This window comes from Limulus polyphemus, unplaced genomic scaffold (assembly GCF_000517525.1).
Source record: "Limulus polyphemus unplaced genomic scaffold, Limulus_polyphemus-2.1.2 Scaffold808, whole genome shotgun sequence".
NCBI classification, from domain to species: Eukaryota; Metazoa; Arthropoda; class Merostomata; order Xiphosura; family Limulidae; genus Limulus; species Limulus polyphemus.
Genome location: NW_013666418.1, coordinates 175,090 through 193,379, shown reverse-complemented (window position 1 = coordinate 193,379; position 18,290 = coordinate 175,090). Strand labels below are relative to the sequence as shown.

Sequence of the window (18,290 nt, the reverse complement as noted above, 5' to 3'; positions counted from 1 at the left end):
ACCGTGGGGAAAAAAAAAATCAGATATCGTTAGGACCAAGAGCTTTCTGTAAAATGTCTGAACTTTTTCATTGTTCGAATGTTTTACCATTGTAAAGCTGATAATAAACACATTTCTTTGGCTGTTTCACAAACGCAACATATTGTCGTCAAACAATATTCAGGCAGTATAAGTGAAATATTTTCTGTTATTGAATCATTGTCGAATCATACACTGTTATGAGACAGAAACCAGTTCACAAACGCAACATATTGTCGTCAAACAATATTCAGGCAGTATAAGTGAAATATTTTCTGTTATTGAATCATTGTCGAATCATTACCCTGTTATGAGACAGAAACCAGATGTAACTAGTTAATAAGAAGAAAAGGAGAGACTGAAACTTCAAATCTACCAGAATTCAGCTCGTAATGACAATTGAGTTACATTCATACGTACATTTTACATTATAATGTACTATTTTTATAGAAAGTTTTAAGGAACCACAGTCCTAAATAAATATTGCGTTAAATCTTACACGATTTGTGAAAGTTGCTATAACATTTGACCTTACATAATAGAAAAAGGAATTTCAGAGATAAAATGATCGAATAAAGAATCAATGCAGCTTGTGTACCTTAAACGAGATGTTAGATGAAGTTAACTTAGGCCTAACTGTAAATTTTAGCCACATACTCTCCACATTAGGTGATACACAATTTTAATTTTACTTGATACGAGGATACAAATAATAATTATATTATTTCGTTTTGTTTTCTTAAAATGATTATTATCATATAACACATAGTTTAAACTTACACTTATACACTAATTTTCTATGCTGGACAAAATATATATAACATTTCAGGTTTTCTGATAAGCTAAATCAAACCGAAAATTCAAGTTCAAACATCTCATATATTTTTGTTATGTTATCAAATTTTACAAGTGCTTACGTTCGCTACGAAATGAAACAACAAGAAAATTTATTCTAAATTCAGTTCAACTTCTGTGAAATTAGTTTACTAAAATTCTCTAAATGAACAGGTTAGGTTGAAACTAGGGTTACTTTGTTTTCAGTAAATAGTTTCGTTAAAATAATATTTAGAGAAATGCAAAGTTATTGAAAACATCTACAACTTTCTCCATTTTTATTGGTAGGATATGGACAATGAAGGTGAATAGTTTAAAAGGTACTAAACTTTTATATCAAAATAACAATCAGGTAAAAATTCAGCTTGAGGCCATTGAAAGTTTTATGCAGTCGTAAAACGTCTTGAATAACAGCCTTTAAAATTGTCTATTTCATTCATTACAAGTAGCCCTCTAGTGAGAAAACTAACATGCTTTGAAAAAGTGTCAAGTACTTCAGTAGCTCAAACCAGACGAGAGTATATTATCTTTAGCATTCACTGTCGTCTTTAAATACAGGTAATAAATTATGTTTTTAAATATGTTCGACTGTGAATGCTAATTGTCATAGTAACAATACAAACCACGTAACTGTCGAATAAGATTTGTAATCCAACAATCATTTTTACAACAATCGGCCAATTTAAATGAATTTGAGCTTGAGCCAATCTTCTGCGAAAATACTACATTGTTTATAAAGTTATCCCAACAAAGATAAATCGTCAGTATTCGATATTTTGGTATTTTAACGTTCTCAAAAATAAAATTGACACTAAAGACTGTTTTAGCTAAATATTTTAAAATAATTCAATTGAAATCGGTATTTATTTTACATCTAAAGACTGTTCTCTTAACTACATCAAAACTTATCTCTTACAATAATCGTAATCAGACAACTTTTATTTCTATTCTATCAAAGATCAATAATCTTTTAGGTTAAGTCAGTTTTGAATTCATATTTATTTTAACATTACCTAGCACATTATTTTCTAATATTATTATTAACTACTTTTAAATTTCTATCTTTGAAAAAACCTGACGATAAGGTGGCGCTCAAATCCTTAAACGCCATATTTGTTGATTCTTAACCCTACTATGATCGTCTGAAAGTTGTGAGTATCGCGTACGTAATTGTGTTACACTTACTCTTTTAAAAAGTAAAACTTTAGTGTGGTTTTTGATCAAAGATTAATGAAGTTTTCTAGCTTTATTACTATATAAAATCTATGCAGGTATGACGAGCAGCAGGTTAAAATATATTATTTTTAATGAGTGAGAAATTTGTATTTTCTCCAAAAGACGGAAACATTTTTTTACGTAGAATTACAATTGTTTTTACCTTTGAAAATAACATTACTTCCTGTAATTGTTTTAAATTAGCTATCACGTTGTATGTCTTTTCACCGGTCACATAATATTTCATGCCAGACGTAAGGAAAATTATTAATTTTTATTTAGAGACGGTTTTACAATGAGGTGACTAGCTACATGGCACTAAATCGTGAAAAGGTTGATATTTCATATAAAAAATCCCGATATTAAAAACTTATATTAGCGACGTCACACTAAATTGAAATTCGTATTAATGTGTTGTGAGACATATATTTATTTGTGCGTTCGTTGTGAAGCACAAAGCTACAGAAAGGGCTATATACTCTGTAGCAACCACGGTATCAGAACCCTATTTTTAGCGTCATAAATCCTCAGACTTATCACTAAGCCACTTTAGGTTTATATATATATATATATATATATATATATATATATATAGAATAAACAAATGCAAATAAGTAAATAAAGGATAAAGGTGAAGTTATGAGAACTTAGATTTATCTTGAATAATGTTATGAAAGTCACTTAGCAATAAATAACACCTGATGTCCCCCGATGAGACAGCGTTAAGCCTACAGACTTACAACGCTAAAATCCGGTGCTCGATTCCCTGCAGTGGGCACACCAGAAATCCCAAGTGACTTTGCTTTAAAACAAACAAAGCACCCAAACTTTAAGTCTATGTCACTAAAAAGACTAATTCTCATCCAAATTTTCTTTAATCGGGGACACTTTAATGAACGTTTTCATTCTATAGACACTGCTCTAAAATCGAGGACTATCACCAAAACTCAACGTCATCTCAGAAACAATATCTCAGAAAAAAAAAAATTTTATTTTGAATACCATTTTACTAGTTAAAGTTGCTTATTTAGAATTACAGAGGACCTGTTTACTCCTTTTTTTATTGGTTAGAAACGTTTAACACCTTTAACCCCAAGTATATTACTTGAGACTAAGAAAAGTTGTTAATTGTAATTAATAAATTGGATTGTTGTTAAGATCTACGCTAAGTTATAACAATAAGTAACATATTATATTGTTGTCAAGATATACGTTAGGTTATAATTATAATTAATAAATTGGATTGTTGTTAAGATCTACGCTAAGTTATAACAATAAGTAACATATTATATTGTTGTCAAGATATACGTTAGGTTATTATTATAATTAATAAATTAGATTGTTGTTAAGATCTACGCTTACTGTTTAACAAGACCTTGTGATAATAGACAAATAATCTTAAAAGTCGTTGTTGTTATTCTAATACAAAAAACAAAAACAAATCCAATGTTGTAAATAAGATAAAATATTTCTGAGTTGATAACCTTGTGATATCTTTTGCAGCGCTATTTTTAGTTTTACTGAAGAAGCTTTATTTTATTTTTCACATAAAAAGGAGCATGGAATAATGAAGTATCGAATTTGTTCCGTTGATATGTCGACAAATACGAATAAATCATTTTTTGATTGTTACATGTTTCATATTTAGGCCTGCTGTAATTATTCTGGTTTGATTACATTGAATTTCATTTCATTGTGTGATAGCTACATCAGACGTTAGTTGCTCATTAAATAACTAATGGAATAGGCTCTGATATATATATAGATATAACCACTGTTATCAATCAGTATATTGGTTAATTTCAATGACAGATGAGCAACGCTATAACTTTACACATAAGCTTAATAAAGTGTTAATTAGCATGATAAATGAAGCTACTCCCATAAGCGATTAATTGTGTTTAATGTGATTAATGGAATGATAGCTTGTGCAAACTGGCTTATTCTTATGCTCCATTATTACTACAAAATCTGAAATCGATATATTGTACAGAAAATATTTTATTCAACCAGTAAATGAACAGAATTGTAACACAAAGCCTTTTTTATGGTAATTTGTATCCCGTGAGTTTATAACTTTTTTTACAAGTTAATAAACCCCAGAAAGAAACTTTAGTCTTGTCATATATATATTTTATCAGTCGCTTTAATACTTAAATCTGTCACTATGTTTGGTGTCGCCCTCTAGTGAGTTTGATGATGCTCGAAGAGACTTTTTTTCCCTCATTCTTTTAACTAACTTACATGTTCGCCATTCTCTTTATACAATGTTCAATGAATGCGATAACAATAAGCACATCTAAATAATTATATTTTTACTTACTGTGTTGTTGTTTTTTGGAACAAAGCTACACAAAGGGTTATCTGCGCTCTCTGTCCACCGCAGGGAATCAAACCCTGGATTTTAGTGTTGTAAGTCAGAAAATTTACCACAGATTCACCAGGAAACTACTGAGAATGAACATTCGTTTAAATATATTTCTCTTTAAACTGAATTTATTTTATATTCAAATAATCCTCATCTTGCTATCGCTATCAATCCTCATGCCAAATATTTGCATCTTCCTATCGCTTTCACATGCGATGCATTGCAGACCGACGTAGGTTGCATATCATTATTTTCAATTACCATGTACAAGTAAAAAAAATAATACGAACAGACATGTAAATATGAAACGTGGCGATAATGATATTCTTTCAGCGGGAACGATAACTGGTGGTGAAATTCCTTCAATCACTTCCAGACATGCCATAATGATGTATTCCTCACCCATATAACGTTAAGGTGTAAGCATGTATTTAATTAAAACGTCTGTAAAAACATTTTTCAGAAAAACTTAAAAAGAAAAAAAACTCATAGAACTGTCTGTATTTACTAAAGATTGTCCAATTAACCTAACATCATGTGTAAACCCCGATGTTAAAATGGAAGATATTGTTTGGTGTTTCACACTGTCTGCGGTCGTCTATGTGAAAGTTGTTTCTTGTAATATATGCACACACATATATCATATATATATGAACATAAATAACTAAAGATAAAACATCCATCAGGATGTATCAGTACTCTTAATATTATGTAATAAAAAACACCAAAATTCAAGAAGTTGACCCTCTTTATTGAACTACTATTTAGGAATATAAAACTGAATATTTGAAGAAAATCCTATACAGTTGCTATATCATTTTCATCATTACAGTAACATTATACTATAAGGAAGACATCAACTATGATCTTCAAATCTTAATGTCATTATGAAAGAGAGATATAAGCTATGAGCTTGAGGTCTTGAGATCTGAATAAGTTCGACATATGTTCATAAGGACTGAGAGACATAAACTATATGACCATTAGATCTTGAGCTCGGGATGAAAGGAATGGAGCCATGTATTATGAACCTTAGATCTTGAGATCGGAATGATAAAATAATAGGTTTAACCGATTATTAAAAAGGGAGATATAAGCTATGAACTTTAGATCTTGAGATCGGGATGAAAGAAAGAGAGATTTAAATTATGAACTTTAGAACATGAGATTAGGAGGAAAGAAAAGGAGAAATAAGTTACGAGACTTAGATCTTGAAACAGGAATGAAAGAAAGGGAGACATAAACTATGAACTTTCGATCTTGAGGCTGGGATGAAAGAAAGGGAGACATAAACTATGAACTTTAGATCTTGAGGTTGGGCTGAAAGAAAGGGAGACATAAACTATGAACTTTAGATCTTGAAACAGGTATGAAAGAAAGGGAGACATAAACTATGAACTTTAGATCTTGAGGTTGGGATGAAAGAAAGGGAGACATAAACTATGAACTTTAGATATTGAGGTCGGGATGAAAGAAAGGGAGACATAAGCTATGAACTTTAGATCTTGAGGTTGGGATGAGAGAAAGGGAGACATAAACTATGAACTTTAGATCTTGAGGCTGGGATGAAAGAAAGGGAGACATAAACTACGAACTTTAAAGTTCGAGATCGGGATGAAAGAAAAAAGTATACATGTATATTTTTTAAATTTTATAAACGCCTTAAATTCTTGTTTCGGTGATTTCGTTCTATTTTAACGCACATATTAAAGTCAGTTTTCTGTGAGGAAAATTAACAATTATTGTTTAGAGAATACTTAAATATTGTTCGTGACAATCTCTTTGTCTTAAAACATTTTTTTGTTATAACACTCTGAATATTTTAAATTTACATGAAACCAATAATATTCAAACACGCATTATTTCGTAAGAGTAAAAAAAAAATTGAAATTATCAACTGAACACTTTTCATTAAATTTTTTGTACCAACTTCTGGAGGAAGTAGTTTACATAAATGGTCTTAAAAGAAAATAGCTATTAAACTTCAAATAAAAACCTAAACCTAAGCCGAAAACCTAAAAAATACACGAGAACAAGATATGATCTTGTCTTATCCTTCTATCATCATTGTAGTGATATTCTGTATTCTTATACGCTTGTCCACGTCATCATGAATAATGTTGTGTAGCGTCATAAAAACTAAAACCTAAACCTAAGCTACAGGGTGGACCAGCTGGTTTTTATCACACTCATAGAAGAGGTTAATGTTTCAATATTTACTGTAACACTAATAATATCAATGTTCATATATCCACGAAAGTGTGTACGATTAATCAGAATGCGTGCCATGTTAATCATGCTTATAGTTTCCTAATGTTTGAGTAGAAGAAACTAGTCGTAAAACGGAACTTAAACTAAAACAAAGTTTAAGACAGTTTCTGAATCGGCGTGTTGAATGAACTTCAGTGAGGAAAAACGAACTTTAGAAGGAAAATATCAATTTTTCGGACATTGAAGAGACTGCTTTCCTCACAATCCAGTCCATGTTTGTAATATCCTCGTTTATATCATAACATAACTTTATCACCGTAACGTACGACATCCTGAATGTGATTCCAATGTTAGAAGTAGTTTAGAAACTCGTACAGTGGTCTGCTCTAATATTAAGGTAAGCGGACTTCTTAAGTTCTACAGTGAAATGTAAAGTACATAAAATGTTTCATATCAGTAACTTGTTCCATTCTAATGTGAGAATTAAGAAAAATACATGATTTATAAGTCATGTGAAACAGCTTTTTTTAATAACGTGCACGTTTTCGAAGTTAGAAATGTACACAAAAGTAGTTAAACATGTTGATGAAGTTTTTAAAAATGATTAAAAATACCTTAATACATCTCATTTTGAAGGTAGTTAAACATGTTGATGAAGTTTTTAAAAATGATTAAAAATACCTTAATACACCTCATTTTGAAGGTTGTTTTTTATTTCTGTGTTGTGTATATGTTTTTTTGCACTCGTAATTCGTGTTTACAGCCTAAGCACATTTTACACAGTTATGGTAACATTCAAATTTAAGTTGCATCATCTATTTACCTACTTCGGAACAGACTCATGACTCTTAGTCCTATAGTTCTAGGACTTATTGGAATGAATCCTCTAAACATTTACAAGTTATACACTTATATGGACGAGGAGGGGTCTTTATTAACAACAGCGTTGATGTGAAATTTTGCGCTTTAACGGTGGAGACCTGAACTATGGTTAAACTTATGTATATACGTAATTATTTAATAATGATTAAAAAAAGTAAAGGCATCATTGTTGTAAACTGTAATTTAATGGAAAGGGGACTTTTGTTTGTTTGTTGAATATTGTGAAAAGCTACTCAAGGGCTATCTGTGCTAGTCGTCCCTAATTTTGAAGTCATCGACTAGAGAGAAGGCAGACAGTCAACATTACCCACCGCCAATTCTTAGGCTACTCTTTTACCAACAAATGGTAGGATTGACCATCACATTAATACGCCCCACTGCTGAAAGTAAGAGAATGTTCGGTGAAAGGTATTTGAACTCGTGACCCTTAGATTTGCAAGTCGAGTGCTCCCAATATCAGGCCCGGAAGGAAAAGGATTTTTTACCTTAAAACTGAAAACCCTGTTCTAATTTTAACACGACTTTAGAAATTAGAAACTATTATTTTGCTCGTTTTTTGAATCACTTTCTACCATACCAGCTGCAACGTCCAAAATTATTATGCTCATTTTTGAATAACTTTCTACCATACCAGATGCAACGTCTAACATTATTTTGCTCATTTTTTGAATCACTTTCTACTATACCAGATGCAACGTCCAACATTATTTTGCTCATTTTTTGAATCACTTTCTACCATACCAGATGCAACGTCCAAAATCATTATGCTCATTTTTGAATCACTTTCTACCATACCAGATGCAACGTCCAACATTATTTTGCTCAATTTTTGAATCACTTTCTACTAAACCAGATGCAACGTCCAACATTTCGAGTGTCGTACTTCGTGATCTCCTTTACAGATTGAATAATAAGTGCCCTGGGTAGGAGGTGGAATTGCTACAAAGTGCCGTTGTGTTATTAGCACAAACAGTAACGTGTGATTATATCTATATATCATGACTCACCTCCTACACCTGACATATGATTGGTCAGTGTCTAATAACAATAAATATTTACCAAGGTCATCTTACAACCTATAGATAAAAGTAATATGATTTTGACAAACACGTTTCAAAAGTACGCTATAATTTACTCGAATAACAAACTCTTTTTTTTTTATTCTTCCACACTTGTTACAGATTTTACTGATTATTTCGGAAAGCTAAACGCGTCAAACGAATGATGCAGCACATGTGTTTATACATGCCCACTATCATCTTTCAACACGACAAGAGTCCTACTTAGTACCACTGTAGGAGCGAATTTTATGTTTAGCTAGATATATAGATGGATGGATGGACAGACATAAAGATCCATAGATAAGAAAAAAAAATGTGGTTCTAAGTTTCCAGTACTTGTTGTGAGGGTTATCTGACTCATCTTAAATTCGTTAAGAATTGTATGTCGGTGCTGTAACATTGACCAATTATTGAATATTGCTGTACTTTTAATAACTACTTTTCTCACATTATGTATATTTTTTTTCCCGGGAAAAACACATATGTTTATAAGATAAGTGAAGGATGCCAAAACCCTAGAGAACATTTTATGATGTAACACCTTCAATCGCAGTTTTGCTATGTCTTTAAGTTCCGTTAATAACAGTAAAAACGCGTTAAAGGTCGTGAAGTTACAGGTAATTAAATCGCTGTTTTATACTGCACATGAATATAGATTAAAATGAACGCAGTTGTCCGGTTAAAAGAATCGACAACGACATAAGCAAACGCAAAAATTATCGCAATACAGTAAGCACCACGTCCGAATATTAAGTAACAATTTTATTAAAACACGTGTTCGATTGAAGATTTCTGTAGAATTTTGCTAGTAAACGCATCACGGAAAACTATTAAGCTACTACATAATCCTCCCAGGGATTTTACTTAAACAACTTTCTAATTCCATTTGTTGTTCCTTGCGGGTGGAGAATTTCAGAATTAACTTTTGGATCGTTTCCAACTGAACTGCTTACCAAATAAAAAGTATAAAAGTTTGAAAGAAGACTCCTATAAAGGTTTGAAAGGTGTTCATTTGAATAAATGTATGTGATCCTGTACAGTGTTGTTGCAAAGCTCGACGTCACTCATGACAATGCACGTGCTTCGTATTGATAAGCACGCTGTCTCTATTGTTTTGAAACACATTTTTTCTCACTTAAAAACAAAAGAACAGCATATAATTTAATGTTTCAGTTTACTGTGTTGTTCTGTTTATGTTAATTTGAGTCTATTAATATGTTAATAATTATTAATTTGACACACGTACTGCTGTGTTTTAACAGTGAGTAATTATGTTTTCGTTAGAATGACGAAACTATTATCTTACTAATACCACTTACATTAGTTCGTCTTTATAGAGGTTAAACACTTCACAAGTCTTATTGATTTCTGAAGTAAATTGCAACTGAGCATTTTTAAGTTGATAGCAGAAATTTGAATTGTATCAAATCTCACTACTAGGTGGCCCTATCGTTTGTTTCGGAAAAAAAACAGAAATAAGGAAAGAACGAGAAATATTTCTTTCTCTTTGTTTATTCAAGGAGAATATTGTTTGGTTGGTTTGAATTTCGCGCAAAACTACACGAGGGCTATCTGTGTTAGTCGTCCGTAATTTAGCAGTAAAAGACTTGAGGGAAGGCAGCTAATCATCACCACAAACCACCGCCAACTCTTGGGCTACTCTTTAAGAAGAAAATAGAAAGGGAAATATCGGACGTCTTTCTGGTGGTGTTTCAACAACAACAACAACAACAAAAGGAAATAGGAAATCCGTTCTGTTTATTCTGGCCCTATATGAAAGCAAAAGAGCAGGGAAAGAACCAGAAATCTTTGGAGTTTTCATAGCGTTGTGTAAATAAAAATAGATATAAAATGTTTCATACATAGGTGAACACCTTTACCTTTTAACACTTTCTAAACTATACATAATCACAACATGGACCGCTGAAATAGTTAACACATGTATAACACCGTATAAATAGACAACACCATTTTAAAACCTAATCTTATGAAACTATTATTATAATATATCTAAACAAGAAACATTATGATAAATACAACCGTACTGAACATTTCAGATAAATATTTCTGAAATACATTCACAACAAACATATGTAATATTTTTTTTACTTTTTATATTTTATTGACATTTTTTTTTTAATTCTCTGCAATTATGATTAATTTTTGATATAAAAGAAATAACATCAATGACGATGTTACAAAAGACGTCTAGCTGGTATCTCCTGGCAACCTTTTCCTTATAAACGTGATACACAACCAAAGATATTACTTTTACGCATTAAAACATGTACATCCGGGTTCATCCCATTTTACTCCTAGTTGTTGACGTCACCAACTTCATTCTTAAATAATAGCTCACAAAGATCAAAGGTGAAAAAAAATTTGAAATTTAGCAATAACTCCATCATTATCCGCTTCGTCTTTTGTATAACAAGCTAGCTATAATATTTGATTGTCTCTTTTTAAATGCGAATTTCATTTTTAAGACTAAATTCACATTATATTTATAGTCAGAAGCATTCATGCTTATTATTGAGCTCTTCTTCGGAGAGAGGAACATTTTAAAATAATTTCATTTTTTTTTATTCCTTAACATATTTTTCAGGCGGAATATTTTTTTAATGGCTAACGTAGAACAAATCTAATCACATTTATACGTAGCATTCGTTCTAAAGGAAAATAGAAAAAAAAAAAAAAACAAGGAAAGCATTGGCATCATTATTTATTATATTACATTACAGGGTAGTTATCTTTATGAAATACGGAGAGCTATTGTGCCTATTTCCAACAACAGGCTAAGTAAACGAGCCTGTTTTAAGAGCTGAAAGCTTTGAGTCGTTCATTATCAAAACTTTGGTCTTATCTCCATTCGATACCTCGGCAGAACGGAACCGTTGTCTGTGGTTAAAGTGGTGTATGCTGTTGTCTTACCAGTTATATTACAGGAGATATTTGGATTAATATCGATGTATTGTGGAGGCCTTTTTATTTTTAACAATAAAAATATCATCCATATAAAGGCATAAAGATAGACACATAGATAGGTCATGAGTTATGGTAGATCCATTTTTATGAAAGATTGTAAATAATTTTATTCATACATTAAAGCCCACGTGTGTAGGATAGGCGTGTTTATTAAGTACGTTACTGATGTTGTTACCAAGAACTCACCAATGGTACAGCGGTATGTCTGCGGACTTACAACGCTAGAAACCGGGTTTCGATACCCGTGGTGGGTATTTCGTATTCCGTATTCGCATGGAATCTTTTGAAAATGTAAACATTTACGCTTGTCAGATGTCATGGTGCAGAACACTAAATTCTCGGTGTCAAATGTTTTATATTTTTATGTAAACATTTACGTTTGTCAGATGTCATGGGGCAGAACACTAAATTCTCTGTGTAAAATGTTTTATATTTTTATGACGTTTTGACAACAAATGGGACGTTATATGCAGGATTATTTGTTTATTATATAGGATATAAACATAGGTTCCCCCCTGGTAGGATATAAACACAGGTTCCCCCTGGAAAATAAAATACAAGTACAAGTCACCCAACATAAAATGCAAAATTCACCACTATAAGAAACTTAGTCTTGTGTTCTCCAACTGCCCTTGTCCGGAATTATTAATGAGGAGTAGAATTCCAAAAAAAACCAACAACAACAAAAACCGCTATAACTCGATGACAAACGGCGAATTGAACGATGGATTTGACTTTATATTTATTTTTAGTACCTTAAATAAAACGTAAGATGTGAACACCGAGAATCGGTCTCATCAGCCACTTGCACTCTCAGAGCCCTAAAAGATAAGGTGAGAGCATACGACTTCATGATCGCAACCGATAGATTCCCAGAGAGAGAGAGAGAGAGCTGTTGCTGTTAAATGTTTTTTATCGATGTATAAAATATAACAAAAATACCTTATCACATTAATTTACATATTGTATAAAAAGCCAAAGCTGATGATATACGAACAGTTTCATAACTCATCAGCATCTGTTTCCATCAAGATATAATAATCTTTGAGCTACATGAGCTGACAATGTCATAGAAACTTAATCACTCCTGAGCTGACAATGTCATAGAACTACACTGGAAAACTATGGGATAGATAATTACCAATGTAATTTATAATATACATCCATAACCTATCTTTATTGAAAAACTATGAGATAGATAATTACCAATGTAAGTGATCATATACACTCGTAACCTATCTGTACAGACTTCATATATTTAAAATGGTGTCAACGAGGTGATTATAAATAACATCCCATGTTTAAAATGATCATATCTTAAAACTTACTCGACGTAAGTGTTACATAGTTTGTAACAGAATATGTCCTATATTCCATCAATCACTTTAGATCAACATTTAAAGCCTGTCCTTAAATGGAGCTAATACAAGAATAAGTTATTCTGGATAGTGCTCACTGATTCTCGCATCATTCTGCACGCTAACGCGCATTTCATTTAAATCACTAATATCGTATTTTTAAAAAAAGTTTGTTTGAAGTTAAGCACAAAGCTGCACAACGGGCTATCTGTGCTCTGTCCACCACGGGTATCGATACCCGGTTTCTAGCGTTGTAAGTCCGCAGACATATCGCTGTGCCACTGAACAGCGGTTGAGAAAGAGAGACAGATAAAAGCAATGTTAGCTTGTGGGAAGAGAAATGTAGTTACAACGCCCTAAATGTCAACACATTACTAAATAAAGCTTTTAATTACCAGTGTGCCTGTGGTAATATTCGGTTCTTTTAAATATGAGGTTTATATTTATTACCACCTTGTATTACCAATGTATTTAAAAAAGCGTTGCAATTTTAAATCCACTTCAATAATATTTTTACGGTTAATATCTCATCCTTTCTGTTAAAGAAATATTCGTTTCAACGCAAAGACTGAGAATCAAACATTAGGCATATCATAACAGCGTGACCTTAACGTGAAATTGTAGGAATGCAATAATATGGCTTTGTTTCAAAAAACATACTTGCTTTAAAAAAATTACAGTTTTAGTAAAACGTAGTACGATAGCATGTTCGTTTTAAGTGAGTAAACAACGAAAATTCAAAGCAAAAAAAAGCAAATTTCACACGATCATACCATGCTTGAGAGGATCGATAACAAATAAGAATGGTTATCCATGTTTTAGTCACATAACACACATTTTATATTTTGTTTTCGTGACATGAAATTGCTTTAAACATTTTTAGAAGTCCATAAAGCTGAAATTGACACTAAGGGAGCAATACCAAATCTATATGCATGACAGTTTTGACATTTCACACGTCCTTTTCAGTCCAACATTAGATTGAAGGGGGCATGTCCAAAATTGAATCCATATAGATTTAGTGTTGTTCCATTAGGGTTGAGTTCAACTTTATTGTAAATTACTTTCCACGGTATTGTGTTTTAGAAATCCATATTTACAATTCCTAAAATTGCTTCAATAACTTTATGTTACCAGACCATTTCTTAAAATTATATAATATTAATCTTTACTGGTCTAATTGGTACTTAATTCTCAAAAATATCTAACGTATGGATCCTAATATAAAAAACAAAATGTGTAAATTTGGATTCAGTCACAAATATTGACCTAGAAATCACATTGTTCTATTCCTAAGTCCTCATTTTGGCAAAATCTTTGTTGTTTAGTGTGTTTTACACGAAAAAAAAAACTGCTTTATCACAATTTATTCCTTCAGAAGTTGTGAACAGCTGAGAAAGACCTCTATCATATTAACGCTGGTGGGAATATTATGTTTGCAGAGTTTAAGTATAAAGAAAGAAAACGTTTACTATAGTTCAGAACATTAAAAAGAGCTGCGTATAATAATGACATATATTTATTCTGATCTTAAAGAAATAAAAACTGTTAATAAACCGTTTCGCATGTTAAAATGACAACGTCTGAAGAAATAAAAACTGTTAATAAACCGTTTCGCATGTTAAAACGACAACGTCTGAATGAGAGTATTCTTTAAAATCCTTTGACTAGCTCCGTATTACATAAATTACATTTTTGAATAAACTAGCGTTAGTCGTATATATATATATATGCTTGTGTGTTTATTTCAGCGATCTCGCTCGTACATGATCTGCGTCTTAATGTTCATATTTTAACTTAACATCTTCTGTTGGAAGTAAAGACAGTTAAGTATATTATCAAACTTCGTTCACTCATCTAGAACCAAAGTATTTTTCGGTGTTCTTTGTTCTTGATTTAATGTCGTCAGGTTTATCGTGTTATCGTCGCTACTTTGGCGGGATTTAATGCTTTCAACTTGATCTCTTAAACTTCATAAAGTCGTGATTTAGAAAACTAACGAGCTTCGTTTGTAGAAAATAGCTAACAATTGAAGAAATTTAGATTCTCCGGTTAGAATATGCAAGCGTAGCACATCTCGGGATTGTTTAGTTTCCTTTTACAAATGAAAGTTAAAGTGAACTAGAATACTAATGGAATTTCGGATCTCACGCAGGGGCGTAAACAGCGAATTTGGTGTCGTTCGCAGATTAGAAACTGGGAAGTTGGTGAAATAATTTGCATAATTACACGGTCGAGTTCTCTCTCCCTCTTTAAGCACGAAGGAATGGTATTCGGATCACCTATAGCGTTATTTTGAACGGAAGCGAAGTTTCTTAAGCCGTACATTTCTTAATGGTATACTTTGGTATACGCATTAAGCCGTACATTTCTTAATGGTATACTTTGGTATATGCACACACACAAATTCCCCACCACCTCACCCTCATATACATATGTATGAGAAACTAATTATAAGTTTCACAAATATATTCTGTGGCTAAAGTTTATGATGTATGATTATTAAAAACTGTTGCTTTGCTAACATTTATATTATCTTTTTTTTCGGTTACGAAGTTTTAATGTTAAAAATTATGGTAATTATAAAGGTTGTTTTCTATACCGAAACAGAGGGTTTATTCTGTCTTAGGATAGTATAGCCATGAATTTTAGATAGTAATACATATGATCAAATCGATTTTTTTTTGCTTTCTTTACAGGCTGGCATGGCCTGGTGGCTAGGGCGCTTGACTCTCCGTATGGGGGTCGCTGGTTCGAATCCTGTCACCGAACATTCTCGCCCTTTCAGCCGAAGGAATGTAAAAATTTGACGGTCAATCCCACTATTCGTTGGTAAAAGAGTAGCCCAAGAGTTGGTGGTAGATGGTGTTCACTATCTGTCTATCACTTCAAAATTAGGAACGGCTATCGTAGATAGCCCTCTAGTAGATATGCGCAAAAATTCATCAAACGCTTAGTTTCACAACAACGCAGTAAGAGATAAACACAGTGTATAAGGAAAACAAACAAACGTGTGACATCGGAAATAAAGAGGAAGTTCGTTTCGAACAAAATAGTGGTAGTAAACGTTAATTTTTGTAATATTTTCGGAAATTTTTGAATGTATATTTATTAATGCCAATCTTTAGCCAAAACATTACAGACAATTTTGAGACTGCGCCTAACGTACTGTTCCTGTCTCCAAACCAATGGATGAATATTCTAATACAGTCTTTGTATTTGGTGTTCCGATGCAGTGCGGTAGGTAAAGCACCAAAGAAGAAAAAATGGCGATTTTTTTGTTTAGGGTAAAATGTAATTGATTTTTTCCTCGTGAAATATTACAAACATAATACCAGCACATTAAATCTTCACATTTTAAACGTTACAAAATCTGATGTTATTCCCTTCGTGGTTCAGCGGTTTATTTGGTTTTGAACGGTTTATAAACTGGTGTCAAATTTTGGAGTGTGTAGCTAAAAACGGTTTGTACGCTAGTGTCAAATTGTGCAGTGTATAGATAAAAACGGTTTATAAACTGGTATCACATTTTTGTCATATTCAAATAAGAACACCTTGTATTTTGGTCTCAGAATTTATTATATTTATATTAGCTTTTTTCGAGTTGTTGTTAGATTTTATAGTTCTTATATACGAATGTTTATGTATCTAGATGTTAGATTTGAAATGTTTATATGCTAAGGTTTTTGCGTGCTCAAATCAAATTTTGTAATTTTTAAAAGAACATTTTGTGTGTTGTTATTATATTTTTATAATGTATAAAATATGAAAATGGAATGTGCTGGTGTCATGTTTTGAAATGTTTAAGAAAGAACGTTTTGTGTGCTGTTATTGTATTTTGTACTATTTAGATACGAAGGTTTTTTTGTGTTGGTGTTAGATTTTGTTTATGTTTGTTTGTTTGTTAGCATAATACTGTACAATGAACTACCTGAGCTGTGACAACTGCGAGTACCGAAACCCAATTTTTAGCGTTATAAGCTCGCAGACATACCTCTATGACATGGCCTGATAGTAACAGCGCTCTACTCACAATCTGCAGAATTAGGGGAAGGCTAGCGCAGATAGCCCTCGAGTAGCTTTGTGTGAAATACAAGGCAAACTTATCTATACACTGCACAATTTGACACTAGCGTACAAACCGTTTTTAGCTACACACTCCAAAATTTGACACCAGTTTACAAACCGTTCTTATTTAAACACTCCAACATTTGACACCAGTTTACAAACCGTTCTTATCTAAACACTCCAAAATTTGACACTAGCGTACAAACCGTTTTATCTACACATACAAAATGTGACACCAGTTTACAAACTGTTCTTATCTAAACACTCCAAAATTTGACACCAGTTTACAAACCGCTTTTTATCTAAACACTCTAAAACTTAACACCAGCGCAAAAAATGTTCTTATCTCAATACTCCAAAATTTGAGAACAGGTCATAAAACATTATCCAAACATCAGAAAATTTAGAACCAGCATGCAAACCATTCTAAAATCTACAAATCTATAGCGCTAGTACGCAAAAATTCATGTCTAAGCATTACACATCATAACATGAACACAAGAAAGGTTTTTATCTAAAAAATACAAATCTGATACCAGCACACAACACTTCATATCTCACATCTAACCATTACAGTATTTGACAATAACACCCAAAATGCCCCTATCTAATCAGATCAAAATCTTACACCAGCACGCAAAACATTGGTATATAGATATTACATTAGATTGTGTTTAACGTTAACACAAAACGTTCAATCAAAGCATTACGATTTCTGACACCATGACACGAAACATTCGTATTTAAGTATTACAAAATCTGACATCAACGTATCTAATCTTTACAATATCTAGAACTACCACTTAAAATTGTGGTATCTATACATTACAACATTACAAAATATTCTAATATTATTATTAAAAGGCCTCACATCTATGCATATATTAATATATATCTATACATTACAACATTACAAAATATTCTAATATTATTATTAAAAGGCCTCACATCTATGCATATATTAATATATATCTATACATTACAACATTACAAAATATTCTAATATTATTATTAAAAGGCCTCACATCTATGCATATATTAATATATATCTATACATTACAACATTACAAAATATTCTAACATTATTATTAAAAGGCCACACATCTATGCATATATTGATATATATAGACCATTACAACATTACAAAATATTCTAATATTATTATTAAAAGGCCTCACATCTATGCATATATTAATATATATCGACTGTATAGGCTGTTTCAAAACAGCAATAATACTTTAAACCGTCATTGAGTATTAAAAATACTTAAATTTCTTGATAGGTTAAGAT

At 31.8% G+C, this 18,290-nt stretch overlaps 1 long non-coding RNA gene across 5 annotated transcripts in view; it reads left to right on the top strand.

Moving 5' to 3' along the window:
• The window catches only part of LOC111086041, a 70,501-nt gene that overhangs the window by 32,178 nt on the left and 20,033 nt on the right, over positions 1–18,290 (top strand). For 2 of the 5 annotated variants that reach the window (XR_002610811.1, XR_002610809.1), the window contains exon 1: positions 15,732–15,790. The exons of the other annotated variants lie outside the window; for them this stretch is intronic. This is a non-coding gene — a long non-coding RNA (uncharacterized LOC111086041). Of the gene's footprint in view, positions 1–15,731; positions 15,791–18,290 lie in introns of those variants that run through there. 5 annotated transcript variants of the gene reach the window in all.